The sequence below is a fragment of the Nesoenas mayeri genome (genome assembly GCF_963082525.1).
Source record: "Nesoenas mayeri genome assembly, chromosome: 3".
In the NCBI taxonomy this organism is placed as follows: domain Eukaryota; kingdom Metazoa; phylum Chordata; class Aves; order Columbiformes; family Columbidae; genus Nesoenas; species Nesoenas mayeri.
Window position 1 is genome coordinate 4,029,872 of NC_137544.1, and position 12,742 is coordinate 4,042,613.

Below are 12,742 nucleotides of genomic sequence, written 5' to 3' on the forward strand. Positions count from 1 at the left end.
ACTCATGCGTGGAAGTGTCATGAAGTTCTGGTTATTCTGTCTCCAAAAGCAAAGACACAAAGAAGGACTATGGGGGTTCTGTAAAAAGAGGAATTTGTGATCCACAAACTTGGAAAAGAAACAATTGAAGGAGGGATATTGTAAAGGTATGAAGAAGGTGAATGCAAAATGACTACTTTTCACCTGCAGTACAGAAATAGGGGATACTGGATAAAACTATGAGGGAAGAGATTTCAAAACAAACAGAAGTAATTCTTAATGTAAAGAGGAAAAATCCAGTAAGGACTTTTAAACACAAAGATGCTTAAATCTAAAAGTCCTGAGCTGCAAATTCATGAAAGCCAGCAGAATTTATAAGGAAGTGGAATTATTTGGTTGTGGCATTCACTAAGTAATTTTACTCACACACAGTAACTGTATAGAAACATCCACTTCTGGCCACAGACAGATACGTGACGCTGGATCAGATTAGCACAGCTAGCTATAAGTCATGTATTGACCCAATCATACATGTCAACTATTGAGGTTCTCCAAAAATTAAGTAAGTCCAGGAAGGATTAGACAAATTTACAGGGAAGAGGTCAGCTGGCCCCTATTAAACACAGCAGCATGGGTGCAGTCAGCAGCTCCCCAAAAGGTGATTATAGGGAGATATATCAAGGAATAAGGAATCTATGTGGGCCACGATTCTTGTTTTCTTTCCCTAGGTATCTGTTCTTTTGGAGACAAGACATTGGGCTACATGGTATTTGGCCAGCCCAAAATAGTGATGCTGTTCCTGTGCTCTACAGAATCATAGAACAGTTTGGGTAGGAAGGGACCTTCAAAGCTCATCCAGTCCATCCTGCCATGAGCAGGGACATCTTCACCAGCTCAGGTTGCTCAGAGCCCCGTCCAGCCTGGCCTGGGATGTCTCCAGGGATGGGGCATCCACCACCTCTCTGGCCAACCTGAGACAGGCCCTTAACATGCTCAGGGTAAAAAATTTCTTCCTCGTGTCTGGCCTGAATTTCCCCTCCTTTAGTTTAAAACCATCATGCCTTGTCCTATCACAAGAGGCCCTGCTAAAAAGTCTGTCCCCATCTTTCTTATCAACTCCTTTTAAGTACTAAAAGGCCACAATAAGGTCTCCATGCTGCCATTAAAGGAAGAACAGTCAGGTCTATCTTTGTAGATAGGAGAAGGTGACCTAGGCCATTTGGAGACACATCAAGAGCGTGTTTTGCTGGCTTTAGTAACCTCCTCTCCAAACATTGCCTGCCTGGGCAGGGTTTTCACACATACCTATGCAGCAGGTTTTCTGATGCCAAGAGCAAGTTCCAAACGCAGCAAATGGCTCTGGGCAGGATTTGGACCGGAAGCAGAAGCCGTGGTATCGGAGACAACGTAAGGTGTCTTTGGGCAAGCCGAGACCTACAGGAAGAATGGGATTCCCAGCTATGCTGCAGGATCAGTCCATTTCTCATAGTCTTCCTCCTGCTGAAACCCCATGAATCCCAATTAAAGGTCTGATAGAAATGCCCCCAAAACCCAAGACAACCTTTCCAAAAGTTTTGAGAATCCATATGGGACCTCACAGGACTCCAAGTGAGGTCTTTGTACAACTAGAGAAAAAAGTAGCTGTTGACAACAATTTTCTGAACATATCCTAGGCATGCATGTTGTTGCGGGTAGGGACAGCTCAGACCTTGGATGCTTCTAGTTCTGGGACTGCTCCAGTCTAGTCATGCAAGGAACAGCATCATGTTCGTATGCTCTGAGATGTCCCTATGACTTCAAAACAACCAAAAGCTGGGATCTGGCCCTATTAACAGGGACAAGAGGTTTGCCCAGCTCCTTCCTTCTCTGAAGCCTTACTCCAAGACAGGGAATTTCAATAAGCATGAAGAAAAGCCAGGCTAAAAGCATAATCACTGAATGCGTCAGTGCAGCAGAAGGGATGAGGAAGAAAAACCAGCATATTCAGAGAGCTAATGTAAACTTCACTGGTGTAGTTCAACTTGAGTAATGCAAGGGAATGCCTCTGCTTCTCTCTTACTGTACAAAAAGGAGACAATTTATGACCCTGAGATAAGAAGAGGTAGACGATTTCCATGGTACCATCTTCCAACAGTGACACAAAGTGGCATAAAGAGACTTCAGAGAGTCATAAGGAGCCAACACCTGGCAGTGGTTTCTGTGGGCAGGTTCTGATTTGACATCTGATCACCACAGGTCCATTTTTCACTTCGATGTCTAGACTGAGAAATAGGGAACAGCTCTAATGAAAAAAGCTGAAGAGCACGGAGAAGTACAGTCTGCACCACTGCACAAGCTAGTTGTACCTCCTACATGTGCAGATGCCAGCATGGGTCTTACCCCTTACCTGGAACAGCCTGGAGGAGGAGGAGAGCCATGAGGCAGGAAAAGAGCTTCATGGTGGAAGGTCTCAGTTGCAATGTGGACACAGGGCCAAAACACCAGAATCTTTTGAGTAGAGTGAGCACTCTTGCATTTATAGGGTTGTAGGAACAGATCTGTCTATCCAAGGCACCTTGGTAAAGAGTTCAGCTTGACCGCTGCACGCGGCTGAACCTGAACAATGGCAGAGGATCACAAAAGCAAGCAGAGATATAACTATACCTCCCTGCCCAGCCACTGGGAAGGCTGCCCCTCAATACCAACCCACCCGGAGGGCATCATTACTTCAAAGCTCAAGGTGGTTGATAATGGACCACCCAGAGAATATTAGCCATTGTTTTGGTGGGAGAGAAGGCACCTGGAAATGCCAGAAGACTGTCAATGATGATGAGTGTAGCAGGAGGTCCAAGGTGCTGCTGCAGTGTTTGCAGTCTCCATTCATCAATGGAAATAAATGATTTTTTGCATCATTTCCATAACTGAAGAAAAAAAATTGAACCAACTAAACAATACATTTTCTTTCTGTAATTATTAATTGGCTGATATTATGGAATCAATTCAGTTGCCCACATATATAGGTCTAATTCCTGTGGGCTGCCCTAGGGTATCCTAAGAATCTCATGGGACTACCCAGTAAGACACAGGACCTCTGAGACAATCTGTATGTGATCAGAGGGGAAAATGGATGGCCATGTGTATGACCTAACTTATTTAAAATGGCACTAGACACTCGTGTGGTCAACTGACTGAAGGTCAACAGTGGTGGTCAGAACTGGACTCAGGTACTAAAATGTAAGCATCTGCAATGTGGTTGCATAGGCATGAGGTGTTTAATTAGTGGTTCTAGGACTCAAATCACCTATTTAGCTACAGTGGGACCTTAGGAGCCAACATATATGCAGAAATGTGCACATAGATACTTGTACTTCTCCAGCCAAGTCCAGAACTGGGGGCATCTATTGTCATTAAAGATGCCTCAGGGATCCTACCTTGCCTCCAGCTGCTGCTTCATGAAGGTGCAGATCCCCCATAGCTCCTACATGATACCTGCCAGCCCCAGGAGGACATTGACATTTCTAATGTCATGGGACCTCTCAGATGGCTGTAGTCTCTATGTGCGTGCAACTGGGTCAACTCCTGAATGTTTTTCTTAATCTTCACCTTCTGGTTGTGGTCATTTTATAGGAAAAAACAAACAAAAAAACAAACAAACAAACGAAAAGGTTATAGAATAATTTGTAAGGCCCTGCTTTGCAATGCAATGATCAAAAAGTTTAATACAAAATAAAGCACCTCTGATAGTGAGGAATCCTGTCCCAAACCCCACCATGCAAGCCAGGAGACCTGGGGTCCTGTTACTACTCCAGCAGATACAGGATGTTTTTATACGACATACAACACGGTCAAGAAAGTAAAATGAACATTTTTCTCTAGTTCTTGGTAGTCTGAAAAGGATCATTAGTAGATTTTAGTACCCCAGGATAAAACAGAACTGGAGCTAGGTCTCACGTCTCATAGCTACAGAGCTGTCAGACAAAAGAGTAATAACATCGTCTTATCCAGCAGTATTATATGAAACAGCCTTGAAAATCTTTCTTCCATATGAATTGTTGCAGTGAATTCAAGCTGCATCGACAGCTGCCTTGGTGTGACAAAATTCAAATTTAATTGTAAAGAGCACGACTACTCCTAATTTTCATGTTTGGTATCTAGTTTCAGATACCTGAACATGTACGGATTTAGATATCCAACTGATTTAGCTTTTTTCTCTTCCAAGGGACTTACCTGAGAAATTACTTTGAAACTTCTGGTAAGGTGAAATGTATAAGATACTATTTCCAAACTATTCATCTTATGCATTAATCAAAATTATTAAATCATGCACATCATTGTCTTTCGTCAAACTGAGAATATTACATGAATGATACCTATATATTTTTTCATCAGTCATTATGACGAACGTGAGTTACAACAGACACTCAATAAACTGTTAGTTAACAAAATAAAACATAATCTTAATAAAACATGAATCCTCCTTTGTGTGAAATACAGAAATCTGGCACTTTGTCAGAACAGCATCTTAATTTGTTACATCTGTAGTGGATAAAATTGGAATTTTTCCCTTTAAACCAAGTTATTGCATCTGTCAGAGTGAAAAGTTAACTCCAGAAGGAAAACAAGGAAAGCATATACTCAACATCTAAAAGAGAAGAAATATAATTTTGTTGAAGAATCATGAATGCTAAAGAGCAGATATATTTTTGAAGCTAAAAGCACGCCTCCTTTTTCTTTATTCTTTGAGAACATAGGATATTCCTGTGTATTTATTACAGTATATGTATTTTTTCTAGAAGCAGCTTCCAATCAGATACTCATTTACGTGGCAGTAATGTCTGCAGCTCCTCTCAGACCACACCAGAAAGAGACCAAGACATCCCAAGTCCTGCTGCCTGCACGTAGAAAACATTTTGTACTCTGATGAGAAGGGACAGGCACAAAACGTTATCAGATCAATGGGTTTGTGGTTAGGTTGCCTGTGAGCAATCTACAGCCTGTGTCACACGCACAGCTGAGCTTCTGAATGATGCATCAGGCTGGAAAACAGAAAAGGGTTTGATTTGGACTGGGGTGAACTGGGACTTCTCCAAATTACTGCTGTGGGATTGCCATTGAAAAAAAAAATAATCATAATTTCCTTTCACATAAAAATTCCCATTCATACTGAAATGAAACTTTCTATGTTGCGTAAGACACAGAAATAAGAGTTTTGTCTTTAGAAAACCTCCCATAAAGTGGTGCTGCCTTAGTTTTATGCCTGATTTTAACAGCAGAAAGAACCAAACTCCAGCTTCTCTTCTGCATGTAGAAAACAGCTGACAAACAGCACTTCCAACTGAAATATCACCCATGCTGTTTTATTTCCAGAATTGTTTAATAAACATAACTAGTACCTGCAAACAGTTTGAAGAACTCACAACTTCAGGGCCAAATTGTTGCAAACTTCATGCAAGCATCAAACTATTGTAGATGAGTTTCTTAGTGTCGTGGCTTAGTGACAGCATTAGGCTAGCGGTTGATGATCTTGAGGGTCTCTTCCAACAAAAATGATTCTATGGTTTTACTATTTCTTAACTAAGAAAGGATCCTGGGTCAGCCCTGGGCTGGCTAATGGCCTAAGGTAGTCCCCAGGAACATGGCAGACCTAGGTTAAAAACTCCCTCCTGATAGTTTTTGACATTACCTTAGCCAACAGGCTCTTCTGAAGCAAGCCTCTCGTGATGTCTCCTACTGTTCCTTCTGCATCAAAGAACTGCAGGGAACAGCTCAGAAAACAGGGGTGGGCTTCAACCATGTAGTTGTTGGTATATCTCCAGTTAAGCTAGATTTCTGAGTTTCTGTGGCCATGTGGCAGTCATCTAGTGATGGTTTGGGCACCCTTGGGCATAAGACTTGACCAATACTCTATCTCTTCACTCTGTGCAAGTGTATCGAGTACCCCAGATAGCTGAAGGTTCACTAACAGCATCAAGTGCCTATGTTTACACAGATCATAGAACCATAGAATGTCCTGAGTTGGAAGGACCCACAAGGATGATCGAGTCCAACTCCTGTCCCTGCACAGGACACCCCACAGTTCACACCGTGTGTCTGAGGACGTTGTCCAGTCTCTTCTTGAACACTGTCAGGTTGGGGCCGTGACACCTCCCTGAGGAGCCTGTTCAGTGTCCAGCACCTCTGGGTGAAGAACCTTTTCCTAATGTCCAACCTAAACCTCCCCTGGCACGTCTTCCTGCCGTTCCCTCGGGTTCTGTCACTTGTTGACAGAGAGAAAAGATCAGCGCCTGCCCCTACTCCTGCCCTTGTGAGGAAGCTGTAGGCCATGATGAGGTCTCCCCTCATGAAGCCTGAATATGAAGTCTGCTGGGAAGACTGAGGCAGAGCAGTCAGCAGAGTCAATTCAGCTCAGCTTTTACTGTGATGTACACGTCAGCTCCTGAGTAGGTCTCTAGACACCATGGGCTGTACAACCTGTGGGATCCACTGAGGTATCTGCATATGGGAGTACAGGACTGCTCAAGATGGGCCAGGGTAACTCCAGCTGCCCATCTAGAAGGTCTCAGTTGTCCCACAGGGTCTGTGTCCCATCTACCCCCATGAGATGATATCTCAGGTACACTGGGGCATCGCAACGCACACAGGTGCTTATGTCAAGCTGTTGATCTCTGGAAGCCATAATCCTACTCCAGCTCTTTCACTTTGCAGGTGGGTTCTCTAAGCATGGAGGGACCATGTAGTCCAGAAGCACTTTCTCCTCTGCTCAGCATTCAGTGGGAGTTCTCCTGAAACCTGGAAAACACTTCCTGGTAGGATCTGCACCCAAACCAGTAACAACCTGGGGAAATGGGATAACTCTAAAGTAATGTTTAATGCCACAGTGTGCCACAGCTATGGGTTGGTCTTCAGCAAGAAAGCTTACAGGGCACAATAGTGCTCCTAATTTGATGCACTGCCTGCTTACAGTGATCTTCAAAGATGCCTGGTGCTGTCTTAATCATTCCATAATACCATTTGAACTTCATTTCCCATGGAGCCAGAGGTGCTGTTATATTCTGCACAATTGAAGACCTGCTCCTACCAGTCTCCTAAGTAGTCTAGATACTTTTGGACACCTTCCTTGTAGTGACAGGATTGGTTCTCTAATACCATCCCAGGTTTACTTTGAAAATGCTGGAAAATTAAGGTGAAAAAAGCAATCAAAAGGTATGAGGAGGTCCCCATGGCTCGGGGAAGGCACAGAGTTAAAGAGGCTTTCATACACAGAGTGAGATGAGGCGTCTCTGTGTTTGTATAAGCAGGCAAATGAAAAATCTCAGAATAGCTCTGTGAAATCCATAGCCTCATAAAGCTGCCATAACCTGTGAGCTCAAGTTTCACTTCTATTCCATGACAGCAAGGGACTCTTGATGAAACTTTGAAAATCCCAGTTATAGGATGTGGTGTACGCAGTGAAAGGGGAAAAAGGACTCCTAAATCAAGGGTAGGGTAGAAACATCTCTAGAAGTGCTTTTCCACGCCAATACTGTGTATGTGTGGAAAATGTCTTATCTTGTTTCCAAGGGAATAAAGGTGTCTGTCACAGGACAGGGCAGCTTTGTAGTATCAGATGAGAAGGTGGTGGAAGAGGGGGAAGGAAAAGCCTCTCTTTTGCAGGAGAAGTCTATGCAGTGGATCAGCCTTGTAAAAATCCATCTACCTGCACTGGTGGAGGAGAGGTCCACCTTGCCATGCCATTGCTTTAGGGTTCCTGTTAATTGCCACTAAGGACCCTGCCAGATCAGGGACTATGAGAACCATCTTCCCCTCTTAGCAGCAGACTATGAGGGCAATACACAGGTACAAAGGGTCATGTACATGATGGGCTGGCAGGGGTGTCACAGAGCGTCATCTTATAGAGACATATGGGGATATTGATGGCAACTGCATGCACAACCTTGGATGTATGGGAGCAAGGAAAAAGGGTTTTCACCATCCAACTCTTCTCCTGGGGTCTTGGCTTTGCTTTCCTTCAGCTCTTCTCTTTTTTTCTACAGTCTTGACCTTCCAAACCCAAACCTACTATCCTCCTAACTCATCCCCAACACTACCAGAAACACAAGCCAAATCCTGTGCCCTGTACCTGCTCTACCCACCTCTCTCCCCACCTACCATGCCACATTCTTCCTACCTTGCAAGTCAAATCTGTCCCAGACCCTGATCTTCAGGCTGCAGCTGAAAGTACAGATCTCATGAGTGGCAAAGCAACTACATTTCCAGGATGCCGCCCTTGCTTATTTTGCTTTCTAACACCTTGGAAAACATCCAGATGGTTAATTAACCCATTCAAATCAAGCCAGCACAGACCACAGGCCATTTCCCATCTCCACTCTTACGTCACGCAGAGCAAGCATTTGAATATTAAAGAACCAAGAAGAACTTATACCTCAGATATGAAGTATTCTAACAGGTTATTAAGGAAAGCTGTGCAGATCAATTAAGGGTCTTCTCACATGGTTTCAGTTTCAATGCATTGTTATCTTATGGAAAACACATGTGCTAGTCAGAATGCATCAACCTGCACTTCCACAGAGAGGTTGTTTGGTTTCATAATGCATTTAAATAAAAGTTTTAAAATAAAAGCATGAGAAAATTGTCAGAAGGCCTCCCCAGTCAGCATGTTCCACTGTTTTCCCATGCCTCAATTCCTCAAATGCTGGTGCTCTACCCCGAGAACAAGGTGTTTCAGAGTCTGGAGCTAACTGTCTTGGATTGTACTCGGGCTGCTAGAACTGTATTTCCATGAAACACAGCGTATTATTAAAACCACTGTTTTTCTACTTAAAAAGTAAGATCTTGCCACCTTAGAAGTGACCAGCACTGTGAGTTGCTGTACCTATCGACTGAAGCCACCGCTCAACCCCTGAGTGCTTATGTTCTTCTCTTAAACAGCATCAAATGCTTTCCACAAACTAGACACAAGTATTTGTCTCCTCTCTGCTCCGGGAAGTCCTGAAGAAGTGCTTTGTCACTTTTATGGCTTTCCAAAGGATAGTTTGACACCTTTCACAAAGCAAAATGAAATTATTTGGTTTATGGGAACCGGTGTTTGGATCACAAGACATACAGCAGGGTGATACGAGGTGCAGATTGTCAGAGTGTGCAGATGTCGTGAGCAGCACCCTCTGTTTTGCAGAGGTACAAAAAGGAGAGGAAAAGTGAGATTTGTGATACAGTTTTCATAAGAATTCATCCGTACAGTATTTGAATTATGCTATAGTCACACTGAAATGGTAGCTGACAGCACAGGTCCTCCTTCAGAGCAGAAGAAACCACTTATTTGAGCCTGTTTCTGCACCTGATTATTTACTGATGTTGTTCTGACCCAGTGGTCTTGATATCAACAACATAAACCTTCCTCTTAGTCAATGTGCATTGTTCTCTGCCTTCCTGGTTTCTTTGTTAGTTTTTCATTTCAAATTTGCAGCTACCTTTGAGTGTCCTGGGCAGCCAAGCAGCAGAAAAGCTGCTTATGTCCATTTTCAGGCACTCCAGGGCAATAAATGAATCAAAGACCTTGACAAGAAAACTTTGGTGAGCTCAGGTTCCCGCTGAAACCAAGGGGAATATCTCAGTTCTCAGATAGGACCCAAAATTCTACTTAGAATGGAGCATGAACCCAGTTTTCCAATTCTGCAAAGCTAATTTTAAATTTACAAAAAGTGGACCTCATGATGGACTGCAAATGTTTGTTTGTTGTTCTTTTTTTAGTGGAAGTGGAGGACAAATGCAACATCTCGAGTGTGTTAATGACCTGGTAGAGGAAGAGTGCTTGTCCAATAATACTACATTCAAAATCCTTCCCCATCATTTCCAGCTATTGCACAACTTTCTCACTGTCAGGATAAGCATTTATATGAACATGTTTCCCTTCAAATCATGATTTAAAAATTATGTCAGGAAAAAAAAAAGAAACAAAACAAACCTTTAGATTTGGAGTGAAATTGGCTTTAGTAAAGGGTTTCTCTCCAGAGTTCCTGTTGCTTGGAGCAGGTGGGATCAGCTCTCCTGACTCAGAGGTGACCCTGTGATTGTGATGCAAAGGGGTGTTAGCCAGCAATTTTGGCCAAGGGTTACACTATATACCTTGAAGCAAAATCCCTATTTCCAGTCCTTCTTGCTCCCAAAAGTCCTATGAACACTGGAACTCTCACCACCTAGCAAAGAATCTCCACCTCATTCTACCTTCGTGCCTCTGCATTTCATTTGCTTTGGTTTATTCTCCTCCTCTCTCAGGTTATTCCAGGCAAGAGACACTTTATACGAATCACAGAACAAATACTTACACATGGGGAAAGCTCTGCATCCTGCCCATGGGCTGGTTCAGGGCTCCCTCTCGTGGGGGATGATGCTGGGAGGGACAGAGAAGTTCTTTTGGGCAGGATTTGCTCAGATGGACAGGTCAGCATTTGCCTCTTTACTCCATCTTCAGCACTGACAACCCACAGATTAAATACATGAGGATTATTGTGTTTGGAGAGCAGGGATAGCTTTTGGTTGCAGACACTACATTTTAGGGACTGGAGTGAGTACCCACATTCAAGATAAGCATATAACTGTAAAGGTAAGTTTTTTATAACTTCATAGAATTTCATGTACCATATGACTTTATAAAACTTCATTAAACATTCAGGTAGCTAAAGTAACATCTCACCCCAGGAGACCCTCATGCCTCATTAATCAGTGTTACCTGATACAGTCAGAAAGCAGTAACCATATGATGCCAGTTATTTATTTTAAAAATAAAACTCATTTTAAAAAGCCAGAAAACACAGAATTTCATAAAAGCTTCTGCTGAGATTTCTGCTTTTGCAAGATAATAACTTTTCCATGTAGAAGTGTACTCTAGTGCTAGTTCAGGTGAGAATGTTGTGACTTGCTCCCAGAAAATCACCCACAAATAAAAATATAATGTCATTCAGCCATGGTCTTTCCCTCCAAACAAGTATTGTGTATCTCACGTATTTACATACAGTATGTACAGATGGTGGGCAAGTATCTCACTGGCTATGCAGTTCAAGCAAAGTGTCCCCAACCTCCTGTATGTATGGTGCCACCACCATGTTCCTGCCCAGCCATCCTAGTTCCCAGAAGACTTCTTCCAACATGCTGAGGTGGGCATGGAGTTGGAGAGGAAGAAGGAAAGCTTCATGTCCTCTCTGACACCTTTGTTCATGACAACCTCAGACTAACCACTCTTGGGAAAAGGACTGGGCAGTCACCATTGACAGTGAACCTTGCCTGCACTGTTGGGAGACCTTGCTTGCACTGGTGGGGCATCTTGCCTTCCTTGCAGAAGGTCCAGCTGCCATTCTTAGCCAAAATAGGGTTTAACTACTTACAAAAAGAACTGTGGTGTCCATCTGTGACTGGACTAAGCCTATGGGGAGTCTGCTCTTAACACTGTCCACCACAGTTTCTGGGAACATACTTAGAGCCCACCTTGGGCTGTGCTGCAGGAGGGGACCTGCGCCCTTCCCTGTGTTCTACCCTGGGCCATTGTCCTCCCCTGCAGCCCAGTTTCTACCCACATTGACCCTGCAGATCACCCCATCACACCCTGCACGTTCATCCTCCAGCCCAGACTCCTCAGTGCAGCCAGGCCTCGTCTGTTCTTCTCGTCCACATCTGCAGCTGAGGGGTCAGGGGCCCTTAGTTCCAGAAGGACAGGGAACTGATGGAGAGAGACCAGCGCAGGGCAACAAAGATGATGGTGTGGAGAATCTCCTCTATAAGGAAAGGCTGAGGGAGCTGGGGCTCTTGAGCTTGGAGAGGAGGAGACTGAGGGGTGACTCATTCATGTGGATCAATATGGAAAGGGGGAGTGTCAGGAGGATGGAGCCAGGCTCTTCTGGTGACAACCAGTGGTAGGACAGGGGGCAATGGGTGCAAACTGGAACACAGAAGGTTCCATTTAAATTTGAGAAGAAACTTCTTCCTGGTGAGGGTGTCAGAGCCTGGCCCAGGCTGCCCAGGGAGGTTGTGGAGTCTCCTTCTGTGCAGACATTCCAACCCGCCTGGACACCTTCCTGTGTAACCTCACCTGGGTGTTCCTGCTCCGGCGTGGGGATTGCACTGGATGACATTCTGTGACATTTTGGCAACATTCTGTGATTCCATGATTCTGTAGTCCCTGGACACCCCTGGGATGCTCTCCATGGAGAAGACATCCCCACCACCCAGATCGGGGTTCTATGTCAGGGAGCTCTAGCTTTTCACCTTGACCTTGTGGCGCAAGGGCAGCGCGTCTGACTCCAGATCAGAAGGTTGTGTGTTCAAATCACACCAGGGTCAGCCTTTTGAGCTACCATGTCCACCCACTGTATTGCCTCTGCTTTTCTGGAGGGCTGGACTAGGTCAGGGGCAGGGTTCTGCAAGGCTTTGGCCAGCTCAAGGGAGGCACCACAGGAATGGGCTATGGGGGAAACATGGTGCCAAGAACCTTTCTTTTAGCCCAGTGCTGTGCTGGGTGGAGGTTTTAGATCACGATCAAAGTAGACACCATTGCAAGGGCACATTGTGATGGGCATCTGCAGCATGTGATCTCATGACAAAACTGAAGCAATGGAAGGCTTCCTCAGGAAAGTACAAGAACTTTCATGAGTACAGTCACTCAGTCACTCCTGGAGGACCCGGACTTCTTGGCCACTGCAATATTTGCCTGGGATGGTAACATGGGGTGGTACAGTCATTCCTAGGGATTTCTGGAAGGGATCAAGGACAACTATTCAGTGTAGGAGTATGGAAA